This window comes from Spermophilus citellus, assembly GCF_964194105.1.
Source record: "Spermophilus citellus genome assembly, chromosome: 12".
NCBI lineage: Eukaryota > Metazoa > Chordata > Mammalia > Rodentia > Sciuridae > Spermophilus > Spermophilus citellus.
The window spans coordinates 63,657,725-63,683,467 of NC_138198.1; positions in this window are offsets into that span (position 1 = coordinate 63,657,725).

A 25,743-nucleotide genomic window follows, 5' to 3' on the forward strand; every position below is an offset into this window, starting at 1 on the left:
TCCTAACAGTTGCTTCCAAGGCTCCCATGAGATGGAGGCTTCCCCTCCTTCCTGTGACATTTTCACAAGTTAGAATGGAATATCAACCACAGGCACCAAGGAACAGCTCTCCACACAGGCCTGCTTTGGTCCATCTTGTCTACATTAAGAAGAGAGAGGCTCATTCAGACACAACCCTTCATCCTGACCAGGTTGTTTGCCATGGAAGGTGACTTCTGCTCTCTCAGGTCCTTCATAGCTGCCTACATCTTCTCCAGGGATCATTTCTGCATGGACCTTTGAGGTTCTCAGCAGGTGGAAGATCCCCCACATTCCTGTATTGTAAGACCCACTCTGTCCCTGCTCTTCTGTAAAGTTAGATTGAGGGAACAGTGTATGCTTAGGGTTAAGAACCTGTTTGATGTGGCTTAGGAATCACTCTGCTGGATGAAGAATGGTATTGGGAACCTGCGATATTTATAATAATATATAGGTGAAATATATGTATGAAAACAGAAATCCAAGTAAGATTTGAAGGCCAGAAGGGCATTGGGCCCTTGATTGGGATACTTAGCTTTGAATGACTTTCTGCACAGATGTCTCAGATAAATCGATATACAATGGCATAGGACCTTGTACCTTGGATGATTGAATGTAGAAGAGAACATCCAGTCAAAAAGGGATAGTAGGTAGGATTAGGAAGAAAGTTGGTAAGTTTTGGAAGAAGAGTGAGTATGCAATTTGGACCAAAAGTTCTTTAGCAATAGGGTGTCGGTTAGAGAGTGAATGTAAACGTCAGCACATGTGAAGAGTCAGTCACAATGATGAACTGGGGAACATATGTAGGAAAGCAGATATCAATAGAGACATTAGGAAATCAGGCAAAGTATAAAGTGAGTGAGTGGATTAGACATTTTCAACAGGGTTGAGGTTGAATATATCATCTTAGGAAGAAACAAATGTGTAGTCACCAATAGCATTGACATTTGAGAGCATTAGGCAACCTGGACAAGGATGTTTTTAGTAATCCATGCTCACTTTCCAATGAGGCTTTGGTGCAATCATAAGTGTGACCTTTGCATTTTGTGTCCAGAATATCACTGTGATAAAATGTATATGTAGATCAGGTGACATGAGTGTTTCTTCCACCATTTCTGGGAGTAATATGTTGAAGACATATAAATTAGCCTTTGGGGGTACAAATAGGTGTACCCTGGGTCTATGAATATAGAGATAATGTATGAATAGACCATACTGTGAATAAATAGTATAACAGGTTCCAATTTAAATAATGGATTGCATTGATATCTGAAAATATATAGGAAATCTAATATTGATACACAACCATTCATTCTAACCAGTTATACATCTAATGGTGATATTGGGGTTATGGTTTACCATGAAGGGGGTGTGAGTTTTGCTTCACAAGGGATTATGGAAATGGAAAAGAATGTGTTTGGAAAGAAGTCTCATGAAAAGACCAGTCAAGAAACGTGGAGGTATACATGTGTTCTGAAGCAGGAAGTGATTGAAAGGGAAATAAATGCCTAGAAATTTGTGAACTTGAGGATGAAATACATATCCTATGATGTGCATCAACTGAAGAAATAGTAATGTACCAGTGTTGAATAAAAATGAACGTCAAAATACACATCATGTCCCATAGGAATCTACTTGCATTCATGTTAAACTGGGTCAGTTACTGTAGAAATATTAGGATTTCAGCACTAGGAAACAAATATGTATTTCAGGTGGATGACTATTTCTGAGAATAATCTTGTGAAAAGTTGATTATAAATCCACATATATGAACATGAATGAATTTAGGGAGTATATAATATGACACATACATTTCATATTTTGAAAAATCTGGAGAGTGTGTGTATGTGTGTGTGTGTGTGTATATATATATACACAAAAAAAACAACACACACACACAAACCCAGACATTAAAGAGTAGAAATATATATGCCAATCGAAATTCATCATGAAATATTTATCATCCACAGATCCAAAAATATTTATTTTACTGAACATGTATTTATGTATCATGTTGTTCAAGTGGGAAGCTCACCTGGAGGTTGAATTCTCAGTTCCAACAGCGTTTAGGAGGAGTGATCTCTTCTCACAACTTGTATCTGCCAAGTCAGCCACCTCACAAGAATGGACGTGGGATAGGAGGTAGGATTCTATATGTGCATGTAAAAATGCATGTTGCTGAATAGGCTACAGAGAAAGGGAGACAGGAATTCACATATTTGTTAACATTCAAAACACATGGAGAACTATTTCTATTAAATTGGACTAGATTTATAACACCTACCCTTTATAATGCCAAAGGCCAGTCCAACTATACACCAGGCCTCCTCTGAACTGCCTGTATTTCTATTCTGTTTGAGTTATTTTTCTCCATCATATTAGTATTCGTAGTCACAATCTAGTAGGGTATGGGTTAGTGTCAGGGATTCAGTATTTCGAACGGAAAATAGGAAAATGAATCCAATGTGTAGGCCAATATGTGCTACAAAAAAATCTTCCCACTCTCATCCAGAACATTGCCTTGACATTACCTTCGCAATAAGTAAGACACAATTTGAGGAGAAGAGTTAGAAATGCTGTGAATACATATGTGGAATGGAAAATGCTCAGGAGTTCACAACCTTGGAGGTGGTAGACTAGTTTCCATGAGTAAGGGACAGGGTAAACACTCCACAAACGTGGAGCTCTGCTGGCCTAAAGACTTCGTGAGAAACTGCTTCTGAGGTTGGGCACTTGAAATATATGTTGTTGTCAGGAGCTTTAGCTTCCTTTGTAGTGAGACCATCAAACCAGGTCTGCATCTATGTGACCTGGAGGACATGGTTTCTGATTTTCCAATGAACATGAGGCAGAAGTGCTGAATTCTCTCTTTGCAGGTAAACTGTGGCCACTGGGGTCTAAGTGTCTCCGTGTGTGGACTGTGAAGCCATTTGGTCATCCTCCACTTTTCGTGGTGTTTCTTGCTGCTGCACTGGGAGTTCGGAATTTGCTTCAGGAAATACAAGGAGTTCAACTGGGACACAGTGCTGGAGGGAGTTCTGTCACGTGTGGTGGGTCAAGGTCCTAGGAGAATGCACCAGCCAGGCTTCTATCCCACAGAGCTTGCCCCCTTGACCATAGCAACCTGATTCTGAACATTGCCCTGAAACCTCTCCATATAACAAGATGCCTTTACATAGAAGGGTCTGCTCACTGCACCATGTCAGTCACAAGCCATTTGGAAGCCAATGGCAGATCCACATGGCCCCACCACAGATGTTTTATCACACACCTGCACACCACTGCTCTAGGCCCACTACTCAGCGGGCCCCAACTTACTGGCATCTCTGTTTTACACCATTTTCATGAAACCCAGTCAATCAAGGCACTGTCTGGTACACTCATGATCAGCAACAGGACATCCAAAGGTTCTCCAGTGCCACCTGGTCATGGGAATTTCAAAAACGTCATGGTATTTATCTAGCTAGCCATTTTTAAAGGATGAAGTTGGAGGCACTGTGGGTTTCCATTCCTTCGGGAACCATCAAATGGTGAGGAAGCTCATTTCAACGAAAGCTCTGGGGAACTCTCACAAACAAGGCTTCCCAAAGAGTGGCCAAAAGGTCACAGGAAGCCAGGCCCATTGAGGTCTACAATGTGAGGTCTACGTGTGTTTGGACTCTCCACGATGGCTGCCAGGTCTTTAAGAATAAAATCATGTGATATCCGGGCTGAGATTCCCAGTGCTCTGTGGAAAGCCAGCCTGGGCCTAGATCTCAGTTTCCAAGGGCGACTCTCATGCGTGGCCTCCTAACATCCCGAAACTATTCACGGCAATACTTCTCTGAGGTCAGTTCCAGAACTCAGTCTCCAAGGGGAATCACACCAGAGTTCAAGCCCAGGTGGACCCAGTCATCTCTTCCCACTGCCACACCACAATTCAAACCAAAACACTGCCACATGGCCCTCATCTTCTTCCATATAGACACTCATCATAACCTCTGGCTGGAGGTTTCCATGAGGGGCACAGCCCAAGACAGTGTCCACAATAAGCTCCCTTGCCTCTCATTTGCCTAATGTAGGGTGGACTGGACACCCTTCCTGTGGACCTGGAGTGATCAAATAGGCCTGCCTTTAATACTGCTCTACTTCTCCAATTGGAGGCCTACTGACTGCCGGGTATAGATTCTTTGTGTGAACTGGAGTCATGAGAAAACCCAAGCACCTATGGGCTAGCCTCTGCATGGCTTCGAAGGACTCATTTGACACAAAGGATCCCTATTCTCACTTGATGGAGGTCAGGAACCTTACAGAGGAAGGCGAGAGACCTCATCCAGGATGACTGCTTTTGTGCCAATTTGGCTTTGGATGCACACATGGGATCTTTCTTTGGATCCACCAGGTGCTGACAAAATAAGCCACAGCCTCACACTGGGCCAAGAGGCTGATTCAGACACATCCCTTTGCAAAGCAATTAAGCAAAGAGCCACAGGTGATGCCCATTCATTTCCATTTGAAAACTGTTTTCTTCAGGCTTCACAAAGGGGTGCCCTGAGGCAAAGGCCTTCCTGACATTCAGGGCCACAGAAGGATAGGTAAGCCCAAGGCCCAAAGCAGGCTTTCTCCAGGGAGACTTTACTGGTCACACTGATATCTGAGTTTTCTGAGATGCTCACCATTCCTTTCAACTATCCAGTACATGGCCATGTCACCGAGCTTGGAGGTGGTACATATCTTGGACACAAAACCATGAGCCTATTCTGGAGAGTGGCCAGAATTCAGGAAGAAAACAGGAACTTAGGAAGATAGTAGGTGTTGCCCATCCATAAGGCAAGCCGCAGTCCATTCATAAATTGGGCAGGATGAATGCTGGGAAGCTTTCTACTAGACAGGACACATCCATTGATGCATTCTCTTTTCTAATGTCTACAACCAGGGACACAGTGGGATACACAAACATAGAAACACTCGCCTTGTCAAAAGCCTTACTAGAAACAGTCCACTCCAAACCAAACAAACCGCCTTTCCTACCTATTCTCAGAACATGAGACAAAACCACAAACTCACACCCACACCCACAAAGGCACCTCCTTCCAAGTTGGTCTGTGACTACCCGGAGTGTCGTCTGACTGGTGGGCCATACTATGTTCCCCCGAAAGGGCCTGTCCTGTCTCACATCTGGCCTCCTTGGCCAACTCTGTGAAGTTGTCAGGAGCCAGCGGTGAGCCACTACCTGCTTTCTCAGGAAAGGCCCCTCTGCAGAGCTATCCTGGCATTTGGCAATCCTCACCTCAGCGGGTACCAAGAAAGACTGACTCTGTCCTTGGTAAATCCAAACAAGTGAGCCCACTGGGACTGGGACTGGGACTGGCTCTGGGTGCCTGGCTTCCTGGATCCCAAGTTCAGAGAGTTCCATCACCAAGGAAGTGAGGTGAGGTCACTTCCTTCAGGAACTGAATGAGGTCACTGCCTTGGCAACCACTGTGTCCTAACAGTTGCTTCCAAGGCTCCCATGAGATGGAGGCTGCCCCTCCTTCCTGTGACACTTTCACAAGTTAGAATGGAATATCAACCACAGGCACCAAGGAACAGCTCTCCACACAGGCCTGCTTTGGTCCATCTTGTCTACATTAAGAAGAGAGAGGCTCATTCAGACACATCCCTTCATCCCGACCAGGTGGTTTGCCATGGAAGATGACTTCTGCTCTCTCAGGTCCTTCATAGCTGCCTACATCTTCTCCAGGGATCATTTCTGCATGGACCTTTGAGGTTCTCAGCAGGTGGAAGATCCCCCACATTCCTGTATTGTAAGACCCACTCTGTCCCTGCTCTTCTGTAAAGTTAGATTGAGGGAACAGTGTATGGTTAGGGTTAAGAACCTGTTTGATGTGGCTTAGGAATCACTCTGCTGGATGAAGAATGGTATTGGGAACCTGCGATATTTATAATAATATATAGGTGAAATATATGTATGAAAACAGAAATCCAAGTAAGATTTGAAGGCCAGAAGGGCATTGGGCCCTTGATTGGGATACTTAGCTTTGAATGACTTTCTGCACAGATGTCTCAGATAAATCGATACACAATGGCATAGGACCTTGTACCTTGGATGATTGAATGTAGAAGAGAACATCCAGTCAAAAAGGGATAGTAGGTAGGATTAGGAAGATAGTTGGTAAGTTTTGGAAGAAGAGTGAGTATGCAATTTGGACCAAAAGTTCTTTAGCAATAGGGTGTCGGTTAGAGAGTGAATGTAAACGTCAGCACATGTGAAGAGTCAGTCACAATGATGAACTGGGGAACATATGTAGGAAAGCAGATATCAATAGAGACATTAGGAAATCAGGCAAAGTATAAAGTGAGTGAGTGGATTAGACATTTTCAACAGGGTTGAGGTTGAATATATCATCTTAGGAAGAAACAAATGTGTAGTCACCAATAGCATTGACATTTGAGAGCATTAGGCAACCTGGACAAGGATGTTTTTAGTAATCCATGCTCACTTTCCAATGAGGCTTTGGTGCAATCATAAGTGTGACCTTTGCATTTTGTGTCCAGAATATCACTGTGATAAAATGTATATGTAGATCAGGTGACATGAGTGTTTCTTCCACCATTTCTGGGAGTAATATGTTGAAGACATATAAATTAGCCTTTGGGGGTACAAATAGGTGTACCCTGGGTCTATGAATATAGAGATAATGCATGAATAGACCATACTGTGAATAAATAGTATAACAGGTTCCACTTTAAATAATGGATTGTATTGATATCTGAAAATATATAGGAAATCTAATATTGATACACAACCATTCATTCTAACCAGTTATACATCTAATGGTGATATTGGGGTTATGGTTTACCATGAAGGGGGTGTGAGTTTTGCTTCACAAGGGATTATGGAAATGGAAAAGAATGTGTTTGGAAAGAAGTCTCATGAAAAGACCAGTCAAGAAACGTGGAGGAATACATGTGTTCTGAAGCAGGAAGTGATTGAAAGGGAAATAAATGCCTAGAAATTTGTGAACTTGAGGATGAAATACATATCCTATGATGTGCATCAACTGAAGAAATAGTAATGTACCAGTGTTGAATAAAAATGAACGTCAAAATACACATCATGTCCCATAGGAATCTACTTGCATTCATGTTAAACTGGGTCAGTTACTGTAGAAATATTAGGATTTCAGCACTAGGAAACAAATATGTATTTCAGGTGGATGACTATTTCTGAGAATAATCTTGTGAAAAGTTGATTATAAATCCACCTATATGAACATGAATGAATTTAGGGAGTATATAATATGACACATACATTTCATATTTTGAAAAATCTGGAGAGTGTGTGTATGTGTGTGTGTATATATATATATATATATATATATATATATATATATATATATATACACACACAAAAGAAAAACACACACACAAACACAGACTTTAAAGAGTAGAAATATATATGCCAATCGAAATTCATCATGAAATATTTATCATCCACAGATCCAAAAATATTTATTTTACTGAACATGTATTTATGTATCATGTTGTTCAAGTGGGAAGCTCACCTGGAGGTTGAATTCTCAGTTCCAACAGCGTTTAGGAGGAGTGATCTCTTCTCACAACTTGTATCTGCCAAGTCAGCCACCTTACAAGAATGGACGTGGGATAGGAGGTAGGATTCTATATGTGCATGTAAAAATGCATGTTGCTGAATAGGCTACAGAGAAAGGGAGACAGGAATTCACATATTTGTTAACATTCAAAACACATGGAGAACTATTTCTATTAAATTGGACTAGATTTATAACACCTACCCTTTATAATGCCAAAGGCCAGTCCAACTATACACCAGGCCTCCTCTGAACTGCCTGTATTTCTATTCTGTTTGAGTTATTTTTCTCCATCATATTAGTATTCGTAGTCACAATCTAGTAGGGTATGGGTTAGTGTCAGGGATTCAGTATTTCGAACGGAAAATAGGAAAATGAATCCAATGTGTAGGCCAATATGTGCTACAAAAAAATCTTCCCACTCTCATCCAGAACATTGCCTTGACATTACCTTCACAATAAGTAAGACACAATTTGAGGAGAAGAGTTAGAAATGCTGTGAATACATATGTGGAATGGAAAATGCTCAGGAGTTCACAACCTTGGAGGTGGTAGACTAGTTTCCATGAGTAAGGGACAGGGTAAACACTCCACAAACGTGGAGCTCTGCTGGCCTAAAGACTTCCTGAGAAACTGCCTCTGAGGTTGGGCACTTGAAATATATGTTGTTGTCAGGAGCTTTAGCTTCCTTTGTAGTGAGACCATCAAACCTGGTCTGCATCTATGTGACCTGGAGGACATGGTTTCTGATTTTCCAATGAACATGAGGCAGAAGTGCTGAATTCTCTCTTTGCAGGTAAACTGTGGCCACTGGGGTCTAAGTGTCTCCCTGTGTGGTCTGTGAAGCCATTTGGTCATCCTCCACTTTTCGTGGTGTTTCTTGCTGCTGCACTGGGAGTTTGGAATTTGCTTCAGGAAATACAAGGAGTTCAACTGGGACACAGTGCTGGAGGGAGTTCTGTCACGTGTGGTGGGTCAAGGTCCTAGGAGAATGCACCAGCCAGGCTTCTATCCCACAGAGCTTGCCCCCTTGACCATAGCAACCTGATTCTGAACATTGCCCTGAAACCTCTCCATATAACAAGATGCCTTTACATAGAAGGGTCTGCTCACTGCACCATGTCAGTCACAAGCCATTTGGAAGCCAATGGCAGATCCACATGGCCCCACCACAGATGTTTTATCACACACCTGCACACCACTGCTCTAGGCCCACTACTCAGCGGGCCCCAACTTACTGGCATCTCTGTTTTACACCATTTTCATGAAACCCAGTCAATCAAGGCACTGTCTGGTACACTCATGATCAGCAACAGGACATCCAAAGGTTCTCCAGTGCCACCTGGTCATGGGAATTTCAAAAATGTCATGGTATTTATCTAGCTAGCCATTTTTAAAGGATGAAGTTGGAGGCACTGTGTGTTTCCATTCCTTCAGGAACCATTAAATGGTGAGGAAGCTCATTTCGACGAAAGCTCTGGAGAACCCTCACAAACAAGTCTTCCCAAAGAGTGGCCAAAAGGTCACAGGAAGCCAGGCCCATTGAGGTCTACAATGTGAGGTCCACGTGTGTTTGGACTCTCCACGATGGCTGCCAGGTCTTTAAGAATAAACTCATGTGATATCCGGGCTGAGATTCCCAGTGCTCTGTGGAAAGCCAGCCTGGGCCTAGATCTCAGTTTCCAAGGGCGACTCTCATGCGTGGCCTCCTAACATCCCGACACAATTCACGGCAATACTTCTCTGAGGTCAGTTCCAGAACTCAGTCTCCAAGGGGAATCACACCAGAGTTCAAGCCCAGGTGGACCCAGTCATCTCTTCCCACTGCCACACCACAATTCAAACCAAAACACTGCCACATGGCCCTCATCTTCTTCCATATAGACACTCATCATAACCTCTGGCTGGAGGTTTCCATGAGGGGCACAGCCCAAGACAGTGTCCACAATATGCTCCCTTGCCTCTCATTTGCCTAATGTCAGGGTGGACTGGACACCCTTCCTGTGGACCTGGAGTGATCAAATAGGCCTGCCTTTAATACTGCTCTACTTCTCCAATTGGAGGCCTACTGACTGCCGGGTATAGATTCTTTGTGTGAACTGGAGTCATGAGAAAACCCAAGCACCTATGGGCTAGCCTCTGCATGGCTTTGAAGGACTCATTTGACACAAAGGATCCCTATTCTCACTTGATGGAGGTCAGGAATCTTACAGAGGAAGGCGAGAGACCTCATCCAGGATGACTGCTTTTGTGCCAATTTGGCTTTGGATGCACACATGGGATCTTTCTTTGGATCCACCAGGTGCTGACAATCTAAGCCACAGCCTCACACAGGGCCAAGAGGCTGATTCAGACACATCCCTTTGCAAAGCAATTAAGCAAAGAGCCACAGGTGATGCCCATTCATTTCCATTTGAAAACTGTTTTCTTCAGGCTTCACAAAGGGGTGCCCTGAGGCAAAGGCCTTCCTGACATTCAGGGCCACAGAAGGATAGGTAAGCCCAAGGCCCAAAGCAGGCTTTCTCCAGGGAGACTTTACTGGTCACACTGATATCTGAGTTTTCTGAGATGCTCACCATTCCTTTCAACTATCCAGTACATGGCCATGTCACCGAGCTTGGAGGTGGTACATATCTTGGACACAAAACCATGAGCCTATTCTGGAGAGTGGCCAGAATTCAGGAAGAAAACAGGAACTTAGGAAGATAGTAGGTGTTGCCCATCCATAAGGCAAGCCGCAGTCCATTCATCAATTGGGCAGGATGAATGCTGGGAAGCTTTCTACTAGACAGGACACATCCATTGATGCATTCTCTTTTCTAATGTCTACAACCAGGGACACAGTGGGATACACAAACATAGAAACACTCGCCTTGTCAAAAGCCTTACTAGAAACAGTCCACTCCAAACCAAACAAACCGCCTTTCCTACCTATTCTCAGAACATGAGACAAAACCACAAACTCACACCCACACCCACAAAGGCACCTCCTTCCAAGTTGGTCTGTGACTACCCGGAGTGTCGTCTGACTGGTGGGCCATACTATGTTCCCCCGAAAGGGCCTGTCCTGTCTCACATCTGGCCTCCTTGGCCAACTTTGTGAAGTTGTCAGGAGCCAGCGGTGAGCCACTACCTGCTTTCTCAGGAAAGGCCCCTCTGCAGAGCTTTCCTGGCATTTGGCAATCCTCACCTCAGCGGGTACCAAGAAAGACTGACTCTGTCCTTGGTAAATCCAAACAAGTGAGCCCACTGGGACTGGGACTGGGACTGGCTCTGGGTGCCTGGCTTCCTGGATCCCAAGTTCAGAGAGTTCCATCACCAAGGAAGTGAGGTGAGGTCACTTCCTTCAGGAACTGAATGAGGTCACTGCCTTGGCAACCACTGTGTCCTAACAGTTGCTTCCAAGGCTCCCATGAGATGGAGGCTGCCCCTCCTTCCTGTGACACTTTCACAAGTTAGAATGGAATATCAACCACAGGCACCAAGGAACAGCTCTCCACACAGGCCTGCTTTGGTCCATCTTGTCTACATTAAGAAGAGAGAGGCTCATTCAGACACATCCCTTCATCCCGACCAGGTGGTTTGCCATGGAAGATGACTTCTGCTCTCTCAGGTCCTTCATAGCTGCCTACATCTTCTCCAGGGATCATTTCTGCATGGACCTTTGAGGTTCTCAGCAGGTGGAAGATCCCCCACATTCCTGTATTGTAAGACCCACTCTGTCCCTGCTCTTCTGTAAAGTTAGATTGAGGGAACAGTGTATGCTTAGGGTTAAGAACCTGTTTGATGTGGCTTAGGAATCACTCTGCTGGATGAAGAATGGTATTGGGAACCTGCGATATTTATAATAATATATAGGTGAAATATATGTATGAAAACAGAAATCCAAGTAAGATTTGAAGGCCAGAAGGGCATTGGGCCCTTGATTGGGATACTTAGCTTTGAATGACTTTCTGCACAGATGTCTCAGATAAATCGATACACAATGGCATAGGACCTTGTACCTTGGATGATTGAATGTAGAAGAGAACATCCAGTCAAAAAGGGATAGTAGGTAGGATTAGGAAGATAGTTGGTAAGTTTTGGAAGAAGAGTGAGTATGCAATTTGGACCAAAAGTTCTTTAGCAATAGGGTGTCGGTTAGAGAGTGAATGTAAACGTCAGCACATGTGAAGAGTCAGTCACAATGATGAACTGGGGAACATATGTAGGAAAGCAGATATCAATAGAGACATTAGGAAATCAGGCAAAGTATAAAGTGAGTGAGTGGATTAGACATTTTCAACAGGGTTGAGGTTGAATATATCATCTTAGGAAGAAACAAATGTGTAGTCACCAATAGCATTGACATTTGAGAGCATTAGGCAACCTGGACAAGGATGTTTTTAGTAATCCATGCTCACTTTCCAATGAGGCTTTGGTGCAATCATAAGCGTGACCTTTGCATTTTGTGTCCAGAATATCACTGTGATAAAATGTATATGTAGATCAGGTGACATGAGTGTTTCTTCCACCATTTCTGGGAGTAATATGTTGAAGACATATAAATTAGCCTTTGGGGGTACAAATAGGTGTACCCTGGGTCTATGAATATAGAGATAATGCATGAATAGACCATACTGTGAATAAATAGTATAACAGGTTCCAATTTAAATAATGGATTGCATTGATATCTGAAAATATATAGGAAATCTAATATTGATACACAACCATTCATTCTAACCAGTTATACATCTAATGGTGATATTGGGGTTATGGTTTACCATGAAGGGGGTGTGAGTTTTGCTTCACAAGGGATTATGGAAATGGAAAAGAATGTGTTTGGAAAGAAGTCTCATGAAAAGACCAGTCAAGAAACGTGGAGGTATACATGTGTTCTGAAGCAGGAAGTGATTGAAAGGGAAATAAATGCCTAGAAATTTGTGAACTTGAGGATGAAATACATATCCTATGATGTGCATCAACTGAAGAAATAGTAATGTACCAGTGTTGAATAAAAATGAACGTCAAAATACACATCATGTCCCATAGGAATCTACTTGCATTCATGTTAAACTGGGTCAGTTACTGTAGAAATATTAGGATTTCAGCACTAGGAAACAAATATGTATTTCAGGTGGATGACTATTTCTGAGAATAATCTTGTGAAAAGTTGATTATAAATCCACATATATGAACATGAATGAATTTAGGGAGTATATAATATGACACATACATTTCATATTTTGAAAAATCTGGAGAGTGTGTGTATGTGTGTGTGTATATATATATATATATATATATATATATATATATATATATATACACAAAAGAAAAACACACACACAAACACAGACTTTAAAGAGTAGAAATATATATGCCAATCGAAATTCATCATGAAATATTTATCATCCACACATCCAAAAATATTTATTTTACTGAACATGTATTTATGTATCATGTTGTTCAAGTGGGAAGCTCACCTGGAGGTTGAATTCTCAGTTCCAACAGCGTTTAGGAGGAGTGATCTCTTCTCACAGTTTGTATCTGCCAAGTCAGCCACCTCACAAGAATGGACGTGGGATAGGAGGTAGGATTCTATATGTGCATGTAAAAATGCATGTTGCTGAATAGGCTACAGAGAAAGGGAGACAGGAATTCACATATTTGTTAACATTCAAAACACATGGAGAACTATTTCTATTAAATTGGACTAGATTTATAACACCTACACTTTATAATGCCAAAGGCCAGTCCAACTATACACCAGGCCTGCTCTGAACTGCCTGTATTTCTATTCTGTTTGAGTTATTTTTCTCCATCACATTAGTATTCGTAGTCACTATCTAGTAGGGTATGGGTTAGTGTCAGGGATTCAGTATTTCGAACGGAAAATAGGAAAATGAATCCAATGTGTAGGCCAATATGTGCTACAAAAAAATCTTCCCACTCTCATCCAGAACATTGCCTTGACATTACCTTCACAATAAGTAAGACACAATTTGAGGAGAAGAGTGAGAAATGCTGTGAATACATATGTGGAATGGAAAATGCTCAGGAGTTCACAACCTTGGAGGTGGTAGACTAGTTTCCATGAGTAAGGGACAGGGTAAACACTCCACAAACGTGGAGCTCTGCTGGCCTAAAGACTTTGTGAGAAACTGCTTCTGAGGTTGGGCACTTGAAATATATGTTGTTGTCAGGAGCTTTAGCTTCCTTTGTAGTGAGACCATCAAACCTGGTCTGCATCTATGTGACCTGGAGGACATGGTTTCTGATTTTCCAATGAACATGAGGCAGAAGTGCTGAATTCTCTCTTTGCAGGTAAACTGTGGCCACTGGGGTCTAAGTGTCTCCCTGTGTGGTCTGTGAAGCCATTTGGTCATCCTCCACTTTTCGTGGTGTTTCTTGCTGCTGCACTGGGAGTTTGGAATTTGCTTCAGGAAATACAAGGAGTTCAACTGGGACACAGTGCTGGAGGGAGTTCTGTCACGTGTGGTGGGTCAAGGTCCTAGGAGAATGCACCAGCCAGGCTTCTATCCCACAGAGCTTGCCCCCTTGACCATAGCAACCTGATTCTGAACATTGCCCTGAAACCTCTCCATATAACAAGATGCCTTTACATAGAAGGGTCTGCTCACTGCACCATGTCAGTCACAAGCCATTTGGAAGCCAATGGCAGATCCACATGGCCCCACCACAGATGTTTTATCACACACCTGCACACCACTGCTCTAGGCCCACTACTCAGCGGGCCCCAACTTACTGGCATCTCTGTTTTACACCATTTTCATGAAACCCAGTCAATCAAGGCACTGTCTGGTACACTCATGATCAGCAACAGGACATCCAAAGGTTCTCCAGTGCCACCTGGTCATGGGAATTTCAAAAATGTCATGGTATTTATCTCGCTAGCCATTTTTAAAGGATGAAGTTGGAGGCACTGTGGGTTTCCATTCCTTCAGGAACCATTAAATGGTGAGGAAGCTCATTTCAACGAAAGCTCTGGGGAACTCTCACAAACAAGGCTTCCCAAAGAGTGGCCAAAAGGTCACAGGAAGCCAGGCCCATTGAGGTCTACAATGTGAGGTCCACGTGTGTTTGGACTCTCCACGATGGCTGCCAGGTCTTTTAGAATAAAATCATGTGATATCCGGGCTGAGATTCCCAGTGCTCTGTGGAAAGCCAGCCTGGGCCTAGATCTCAGTTTCCAAGGACGACTCTCATGCGTGGCCTCCTAACATCCCGAAACTATTCACGGCAATACTTCTCTGAGGTCAGTTCTAGAACTCAGTCTCCAAGGGGAATCACACCAGAGTTCAAGCCCAGGTGGACCCAGTCATCTCTTCCCACTGCCACACCACAATTCAAACCAAAACACTGCCACATGGCCCTCATCTTCTTCCATATAGACACTCATCATAACCTCTGGCTGGAGGTTTCCATGAGGGGCACAGCCCAAGACAGTGTCCACAATAAGCTCCCTTGCCTCTCATTTGCCTAATGTAGGGTGGACTGGACACCCTTCCTGTGGACCTGGAGTGATCAAATAGGCCTGCCTTTAATACTGCTCTACTTCTCCAATTGGAGGCCTACTGACTGCCGGGTATAGATTCTTTGTGTGAACTGGAGTCATGAGAAAACCCAAGCACCTATGGGCTAGCCTCTGCATGGCTTCGAAGGACTCATTTGACACAAAGGATCCCTATTCTCACTTGATGGAGGTCAGGAACCTTACAGAGGAAGGCGAGAGACCTCATCCAGGATGACTGCTTTTGTGCCAATTTGGCTTTGGATGCACACATGGGATCTTTCTTTGGATCCACCAGGTGCTGACAATCTAAGCCACAGCCTCACACAGGGCCAAGAGGCTGATTCAGACACATCCCTTTGCAAAGCAATTAAGCAAAGAGCCACAGGTGATGCCCATTCATTTCCATTTGAAAACTGTTTTCTTCAGGCTTCACAAAGGGGTGCCCTGAGGCAAAGGCCTTCCTGACATTCAGGGCCACAGAAGGATAGGTAAGCCCAAGGCCCAAAGCAGGCTTTCTCCAGGGAGACTTTACTGGTCACACTGATATCTGAGTTTTCTGAGATGCTCACCATTCCTTTCAACTATCCAGTACATGGCCATGTCACCGAGCTTGGAGGTGGTACATATCTTGGACACAAAACCATGAGCCTATTCTGGAGAGTGGCCAGAATTCAGGAAGAAAACAGGAACTTAGGAAGATAGTAGGTGTTGCCCATCCATAAGGCAAGCCGCAGTCCATTCATAAATTGGGCAGGATGAATGCTGGGAAGCTTTCTACTAGACAGGACACATCCATTGATGCATTCTCTTTTCTAATGTCTACAACCAGGGACACAGTGGGATACACAAACATAGAAACACTCGCCTTGTCAAAAGCCTTACTAGAAACAGTCCACTCCAAACCAAACAAACCGCCTTTCCTACCTATTCTCAGAACATGAGACAAAACCACAAACTCACACCCACACCCACAAAGGCACCTCCTTCCAAGTTGGTCTGTGACTACCCGGAGTGTCGTCTGACTGGTGGGCCATACTATGTTCCCCCGAAAGGGCCTGTCCTGTCTCACATCTGGCCTCCTTGGCCAACTCTGTGAAGTTGTCAGGAGCCAGCGGTGAGCCACTACCTGCTTTCTCAGGAAAGGCCCCTCTGCAGAGCTTTCCTGGCATTTGGCAATCCTCACCTCAGTGGGTACCAAGAAAGACTGACTCTGTCCTTGGTAAATCCAAACAAGTGAGCCCACTGGGACTGGGACTGGGACTGGCTCTGGGTGCCTGGCTTCCTGGATCCCAAGTTCAGAGAGTTCCATCACCAAGGAAGTGAGGTGAGGTCACTTCCTTCAGGAACTGAATGAGGTCACTGCCTTGGCAACCACTGTGTCCTAACAGTTGCTTCCAAGGCTCCCATGAGATGGAGGCTTCCCCTCCTTCCTGTGACATTTTCACAAGTTAGAATGGAATATCAACCACAGGCACCAAGGAACAGCTCTCCACACAGGCCTGCTTTGGTCCATCTTGTCTACATTAAGAAGAGAGAGGCTCATTCAGACACAACCCTTCATCCTGACCAGGTTGTTTGCCATGGAAGGTGACTTCTGCTCTCTCAGGTCCTTCATAGCTGCCTACATCTTCTCCAGGGATCATTTCTGCATGGACCTTTGAGGTTCTCAGCAGGTGGAAGATCCCCCACATTCCTGTATTGTAAGACCCACTCTGTCCCTGCTCTTCTGTAAAGTTAGATTGAGGGAACAGTGTATGGTTAGGGTTAAGAACCTGTTTGATGTGGCTTAGGAATCACTCTGCTGGATGAAGAATGGTATTGGGAACCTGCGATATTTATAATAATATATAGGTGAAATATATGTATGAAAACAGAAATCCAAGTAAGATTTGAAGGCCAGAAGGGCATTGGGCCCTTGATTGGGATACTTAGCTTTGAATGACTTTCTGCACAGATGTCTCAGATAAATCGATATACAATGGCATAGGACCTTGTACCTTGGATGATTGAATGTAGAAGAGAACATCCAGTCAAAAAGGGATAGTAGGTAGGATTAGGAAGAAAGTTGGTAAGTTTTGGAAGAAGAGTGAGTATGCAATTTGGACCAAAAGTTCTTTAGCAATAGGGTGTCGGTTAGAGAGTGAATGTAAACGTCAGCACATGTGAAGAGTCAGTCACAATGATGAACTGGGGAACATATGTAGGAAAGCAGATATCAATAGAGACATTAGGAAATCAGGCAAAGTATAAAGTGAGTGAGTGGATTAGACATTTTCAACAGGGTTGAGGTTGAATATATCATCTTAGGAAGAAACAAATGTGTAGTCACCAATAGCATTGACATTTGAGAGCATTAGGCAACCTGGACAAGGATGTTTTTAGTAATCCATGCTCACTTTCCAATGAGGCTTTGGTGCAATCATAAGTGTGACCTTTGCATTTTGTGTCCAGAATATCACTGTGATAAAATGTATATGTAGATCAGGTGACATGAGTGTTTCTTCCACCATTTCTGGGAGTAATATGTTGAAGACATATAAATTAGCCTTTGGGGGTACAAATAGGTGTACCCTGGGTCTATGAATATAGAGATAATGTATGAATAGACCATACTGTGAATAAATAGTATAACAGGTTCCAATTTAAATAATGGATTGCATTGATATCTGAAAATATATAGGAAATCTAATATTGATACACAACCATTCATTCTAACCAGTTATACATCTAATGGTGATATTGGGGTTATGGTTTACCATGAAGGGGGTGTGAGTTTTGCTTCACAAGGGATTATGGAAATGGAAAAGAATGTGTTTGGAAAGAAGTCTCATGAAAAGACCAGTCAAGAAACGTGGAGGTATACATGTGTTCTGAAGCAGGAAGTGATTGAAAGGGAAATAAATGCCTAGAAATTTGTGAACTTGAGGATGAAATACATATCCTATGATGTGCATCAACTGAAGAAATAGTAATGTACCAGTGTTGAATAAAAATGAACGTCAAAATACACATCATGTCCCATAGGAATCTACTTGCATTCATGTTAAACTGGGTCAGTTACTGTAGAAATATTAGGATTTCAGCACTAGGAAACAAATATGTATTTCAGGTGGATGACTATTTCTGAGAATAATCTTGTGAAAAGTTGATTATAAATCCACCTATATGAACATGAATGAATTTAGGGAGTATATAATATGACACATACATTTCATATTTTGAAAAATCTGGAGAGTGTGTGTATGTGTGTGTGTGTGTGTATATATATATACACAAAAAAAACAACACACACACACAAACCCAGACATTAAAGAGTAGAAATATATATGCCAATCGAAATTCATCATGAAATATTTATCATCCACAGATCCAAAAATATTTATTTTACTGAACATGTATTTATGTATCATGTTGTTCAAGTGGGAAGCTCACCTGGAGGTTGAATTCTCAGTTCCAACAGCGTTTAGGAGGAGTGATCTCTTCTCACAACTTGTATCTGCCAAGTCAGCCACCTCACAAGAATGGACGTGGGATAGGAGGTAGGATTCTATATGTGCATGTAAAAATGCATGTTGCTGAATAGGCTACAGAGAAAGGGAGACAGGAATTCACATATTTGTTAACATTCAAAACACATGGAGAACTATTTCTATTAAATTGGACTAGATTTATAACACCTACCCTTTATAATGCCAAAGGCCAGTCCAACTATACACCAGGCCTCCTCTGAACTGCCTGTATTTCTATTCTGTTTGAGTTATTTTTCTCCATCATATTAGTATTCGTAGTCACAATCTAGTAGGGTATGGGTTAGTGTCAGGGATTCAGTATTTCGAACGGAAAATAGGAAAATGAATCCAATGTGTAGGCCAATATGTGCTACAAAAAAATCTTCCCACTCTCATCCAGAACATTGCCTTGACATTACCTTCGCAATAAGTAAGACACAATTTGAGGAGAAGAGTTAGAAATGCTGTGAATACATATGTGGAATGGAAAATGCTCAGGAGTTCACAACCTTGGAGGTGGTAGACTAGTTTCCATGAGTAAGGGACAGGGTAAACACTCCACAAACGTGGAGCTCTGCTGGCCTAAAGACTTCGTGAGAAACTGCTTCTGAGGTTGGGCACTTGAAATATATGTTGTTGTCAGGAGCTTTAGCTTCCTTTGTAGTGAGACCATCAAACCAGGTCTGCATCTATGTGACCTGGAGGACATGGTTTCTGATTTTCCAATGAACATGAGGCAGAAGTGCTGAATTCTCTCTTTGCAGGTAAACTGTGGCCACTGGGGTCTAAGTGTCTCCGTGTGTGGACTGTGAAGCCATTTGGTCATCCTCCACTTTTCGTGGTGTTTCTTGCTGCTGCACTGGGAGTTCGGAATTTGCTTCAGGAAATACAAGGAGTTCAACTGGGACACAGTGCTGGAGGGAGTTCTGTCACCTGTGGTGGGTCAAGGTCCTAGGAGAATGCACCAGCCAGGCTTCTATCCCACAGAGCTTGCCCCCTTGACCATAGCAACCTGATTCTGAACATTGCCCTGAAACCTCTCCATATAACAAGATGCCTTTACATAGAAGGGTCTGCTCACTGCACCATGTCAGTCACAAGCCATTTGGAAGCCAATGGCAGATCCACATGGCCCCACCACAGATGTTTTATCACACACCTGCACACCACTGCTCTAGGCCCACTACTCAGCGGGCCCCAACTTACTGGCATCTCTGTTTTACACCATTTTCATGAAACCCAGTCAATCAAGGCACTGTCTGGTACACTCATGATCAGCAACAGGACATCCAAAGGTTCTCCAGTGCCACCTGGTCATGGGAATTTCAAAAACGTCATGGTATTTATCTAGCTAGCCATTTTTAAAGGATGAAGTTGGAGGCACTGTGGGTTTCCATTCCTTCGGGAACCATCAAATGGTGAGGAAGCTCATTTCGACGAAAGCTCTGGGGAACTCTCACAAACAAGGCTTCCCAAAGAGTGGCCAAAAGGTCACAGGAAGCCAGGCCCATTGAGGTCTACAATGTGAGGTCTACGTGTGTTTGGACTCTCCACGATGGCTGCCAGGTCTTTAAGAATAAAATCATGTGATATCCGGGCTGAGATTCCCAGTGCTCTGTGGAAAGCCAGCCTGGGCCTAGATCTCAGTTTCCAAGGGCGACTCTCATGCGTGGCCTCCTAACATCCCGAAACTATTCACGGCAATACTTCTCTGAGGTCAGTTCCAGAACTCAGTCTCCAAGGGGAATCACACCAGAGTTCAAGCCCAGGTGGACCCAGTCATCTCTTCCCACTGCCACACCACAATTCAAACCAAAACACTGCCACATGGCCCTCATCTTCTTCCATATAGACACTCATCATAACCTCTGGCTGGAGGTTTCCATGAGGGGCACAGCCCAAGACAGTGTCCACAATAAGCTCCCTTGCCTCTCATTTGCCTAATGTAGGGTGGACTGGACACCCTTCCTGTGGACCTGGAGTGATCAAATAGGCCTGCCTTTAATACTGCTCTACTTCTCCAATTGGAGGCCTACTGACTGCCGGGTATAGATTCTTTGTGTGAACTGGAGTCATGAGAAAACCCAAGCACCTATGGGCTAGCCTCTGCATGGCTTCGAAGGACTCATTTGACACAAAGGATCCCTATTCTCACTTGATGGAGGTCAGGAACCTTACAGAGGAAGGCGAGAGACCTCATCCAGGATGACTGCTTTTGTGCCAATTTGGCTTTGGATGCACACATGGGATCTTTCTTTGGATCCACCAGGTGCTGACAAAATAAGCCACAGCCTCACACTGGGCCAAGAGGCTGATTCAGACACATCCCTTTGCAAAGCAATTAAGCAAAGAGCCACAGGTGATGCCCATTCATTTCCATTTGAAAACTGTTTTCTTCAGGCTTCACAAAGGGGTGCCCTGAGGCAAAGGCCTTCCTGACATTCAGGGCCACAGAAGGATAGGTAAGCCCAAGGCCCAAAGCAGGCTTTCTCCAGGGAGACTTTACTGGTCACACTGATATCTGAGTTTTCTGAGATGCTCACCATTCCTTTCAACTATCCAGTACATGGCCATGTCACCGAGCTTGGAGGTGGTACATATCTTGGACACAAAACCATGAGCCTATTCTGGAGAGTGGCCAGAATTCAGGAAGAAAACAGGAACTTAGGAAGATAGTAGGTGTTGCCCATCCATAAGGCAAGCCGCAGTCCATTCATAAATTGGGCAGGATGAATGCTGGGAAGCTTTCTACTAGACAGGACACATCCATTGATGCATTCTCTTTTCTAATGTCTACAACCAGGGACACAGTGGGATACACAAACATAGAAACACTCGCCTTGTCAAAAGCCTTACTAGAAACAGTCCACTCCAAACCAAACAAACCGCCTTTCCTACCTATTCTCAGAACATGAGACAAAACCACAAACTCACACCCACACCCACAAAGGCACCTCCTTCCAAGTTGGTCTGTGACTACCCGGAGTGTCGTCTGACTGGTGGGCCATACTATGTTCCCCCGAAAGGGCCTGTCCTGTCTCACATCTGGCCTCCTTGGCCAACTCTGTGAAGTTGTCAGGAGCCAGCGGTGAGCCACTACCTGCTTTCTCAGGAAAGGCCCCTCTGCAGAGCTATCCTGGCATTTGGCAATCCTCACCTCAGCGGGTACCAAGAAAGACTGACTCTGTCCTTGGTAAATCCAAACAAGTGAGCCCACTGGGACTGGGACTGGGACTGGCTCTGGGTGCCTGGCTTCCTGGATCCCAAGTTCAGAGAGTTCCATCACCAAGGAAGTGAGGTGAGGTCACTTCCTTCAGGAACTGAATGAGGTCACTGCCTTGGCAACCACTGTGTCCTAACAGTTGCTTCCAAGGCTCCCATGAGATGGAGGCTGCCCCTCCTTCCTGTGACACTTTCACAAGTTAGAATGGAATATCAACCACAGGCACCAAGGAACAGCTCTCCACACAGGCCTGCTTTGGTCCATCTTGTCTACATTAAGAAGAGAGAGGCTCATTCAGACACATCCCTTCATCCCGACCAGGTGGTTTGCCATGGAAGATGACTTCTGCTCTCTCAGGTCCTTCATAGCTGCCTACATCTTCTCCAGGGATCATTTCTGCATGGACCTTTGAGGTTCTCAGCAGGTGGAAGATCCCCCACATTCCTGTATTGTAAGACCCACTCTGTCCCTGCTCTTCTGTAAAGTTAGATTGAGGGAACAGTGTATGCTTAGGGTTAAGAACCTGTTTGATGTGGCTTAGGAATCACTCTGCTGGATGAAGAATGGTATTGGGAACCTGCGATATTTATAATAATATATAGGTGAAATATATGTATGAAAACAGAAATCCAAGTAAGATTTGAAGGCCAGAAGGGCATTGGGCCCTTGATTGGGATACTTAGCTTTGAATGACTTTCTGCACAGATGTCTCAGATAAATCGATACACAATGGCATAGGACCTTGTACCTTGGATGATTGAATGTAGAAGAGAACATCCAGTCAAAAAGGGATAGTAGGTAGGATTAGGAAGATAGTTGGTAAGTTTTGGAAGAAGAGTGAGTATGCAATTTGGACCAAAAGTTCTTTAGCAATAGGGTGTCGGTTAGAGAGTGAATGTAAACGTCAGCACATGTGAAGAGTCAGTCACAATGATGAACTGGGGAACATATGTAGGAAAGCAGATATCAATAGAGACATTAGGAAATCAGGCAAAGTATAAAGTGAGTGAGTGGATTAGACATTTTCAACAGGGTTGAGGTTGAATATATCATCTTAGGAAGAAACAAATGTGTAGTCACCAATAGCATTGACATTTGAGAGCATTAGGCAACCTGGACAAGGATGTTTTTAGTAATCCATGCTCACTTTCCAATGAGGCTTTGGTGCAATCATAAGTGTGACCTTTGCATTTTGTGTCCAGAATATCACTGTGATAAAATGTATATGTAGATCAGGTGACATGAGTGTTTCTTCCACCATTTCTGGGAGTAATATGTTGAAGACATATAAATTAGCCTTTGGGGGTACAAATAGGTGTACCCTGGGTCTATGAATATAGAGATAATGTATGAATAGACCATACTGTGAATAAATAGTATAACAGGTTCCAATTTAAATAATGGATTGCATTGATATCTGAAAATATATAGGAAATCTAATATTGATACACAACCATTCATTCTAACCAGTTATACATCTAATGGTGATATTGGGGTTATGGTTTACCATGAAGGGGGTGTGAGTTTTGCTTCACAAGGGATTATGGAAATGGAAAAGAATGTGTTTGGAAAGAAGTCTCATGAAAAGACCAGTCAAGAAACGTGGAGGTATACATGTGTTCTGAAGCAGGAAGTGATTGAAAGGGAAATAAATGCCTAGAAATTTGTGAACTTGAGGATGAAATACATATCCTATGATGTGCATCAACTGAAGAAATAGTAATGTACCAGTGTTGAATAAAAATGAACGTCAAAATACACATCATGTCCCATAGGAATCTACTTGCATTCATGTTAAACTGGGTCAGTTACTGTAGAAATATTAGGATTTCAGCACTAGGAAACAAATATGTATTTCAGGTGGATGACTATTTCTGAGAATAATCTTGTGAAAAGTTGATTATAAATCCACCTATATGAACATGAATGAATTTAGGGAGTATATAATATGACACATACATTTCATATTTTGAAAAATCTGGAGAGTGTGTGTATGTGTGTGTGTGTGTGTATATATATATACACAAAAAAAACAACACACACACACAAACCCAGACATTAAAGAGTAGAAATATATATGCCAATCGAAATTCATCATGAAATATTTATCATCCACAGATCCAAAAATATTTATTTTACTGAACATGTATTTATGTATCATGTTGTTCAAGTGGGAAGCTCACCTGGAGGTTGAATTCTCAGTTCCAACAGCGTTTAGGAGGAGTGATCTCTTCTCACAACTTGTATCTGCCAAGTCAGCCACCTCACAAGAATGGACGTGGGATAGGAGGTAGGATTCTATATGTGCATGTAAAAATGCATGTTGCTGAATAGGCTACAGAGAAAGGGAGACAGGAATTCACATATTTGTTAACATTCAAAACACATGGAGAACTATTTCTATTAAATTGGACTAGATTTATAACACCTACCCTTTATAATGCCAAAGGCCAGTCCAACTATACACCAGGCCTCCTCTGAACTGCCTGTATTTCTATTCTGTTTGAGTTATTTTTCTCCATCATATTAGTATTCGTAGTCACAATCTAGTAGGGTATGGGTTAGTGTCAGGGATTCAGTATTTCGAACGGAAAATAGGAAAATGAATCCAATGTGTAGGCCAATATGTGCTACAAAAAAATCTTCCCACTCTCATCCAGAACATTGCCTTGACATTACCTTCGCAATAAGTAAGACACAATTTGAGGAGAAGAGTTAGAAATGCTGTGAATACATATGTGGAATGGAAAATGCTCAGGAGTTCACAACCTTGGAGGTGGTAGACTAGTTTCCATGAGTAAGGGACAGGGTAAACACTCCACAAACGTGGAGCTCTGCTGGCCTAAAGACTTCGTGAGAAACTGCTTCTGAGGTTGGGCACTTGAAATATATGTTGTTGTCAGGAGCTTTAGCTTCCTTTGTAGTGAGACCATCAAACCAGGTCTGCATCTATGTGACCTGGAGGACATGGTTTCTGATTTTCCAATGAACATGAGGCAGAAGTGCTGAATTCTCTCTTTGCAGGTAAACTGTGGCCACTGGGGTCTAAGTGTCTCCGTGTGTGGACTGTGAAGCCATTTGGTCATCCTCCACTTTTCGTGGTGTTTCTTGCTGCTGCACTGGGAGTTCGGAATTTGCTTCAGGAAATACAAGGAGTTCAACTGGGACACAGTGCTGGAGGGAGTTCTGTCACGTGTGGTGGGTCAAGGTCCTAGGAGAATGCACCAGCCAGGCTTCTATCCCACAGAGCTTGCCCCCTTGACCATAGCAACCTGATTCTGAACATTGCCCTGAAACCTCTCCATATAACAAGATGCCTTTACATAGAAGGGTCTGCTCACTGCACCATGTCAGTCACAAGCCATTTGGAAGCCAATGGCAGATCCACATGGCCCCACCACAGATGTTTTATCACACAGCTGCACACCACTGCTCTAGGCCCACTACTCAGCGGGCCCCAACTTACTGGCATCTCTGTTTTACACCATTTTCATGAAACCCAGTCAATCAAGGCACTGTCTGGTACACTCATGATCAGCAACAGGACATCCAAAGGTTCTCCAGTGCCACCTGGTCATGGGAATTTCAAAAACGTCATGGTATTTATCTAGCTAGCCATTTTTAAAGGATGAAGTTGGAGGCACTGTGGGTTTCCATTCCTTCGGGAACCATCAAATGGTGAGGAAGCTCATTTCAACGAAAGCTCTGGGGAACTCTCACAAACAAGGCTTCCCAAAGAGTGGCCAAAAGGTCACAGGAAGCCAGGCCCATTGAGGTCTACAATGTGAGGTCTACGTGTGTTTGGACTCTCCACGATGGCTGCCAGGTCTTTAAGAATAAAATCATGTGATATCCGGGCTGAGATTCCCAGTGCTCTGTGGAAAGCCA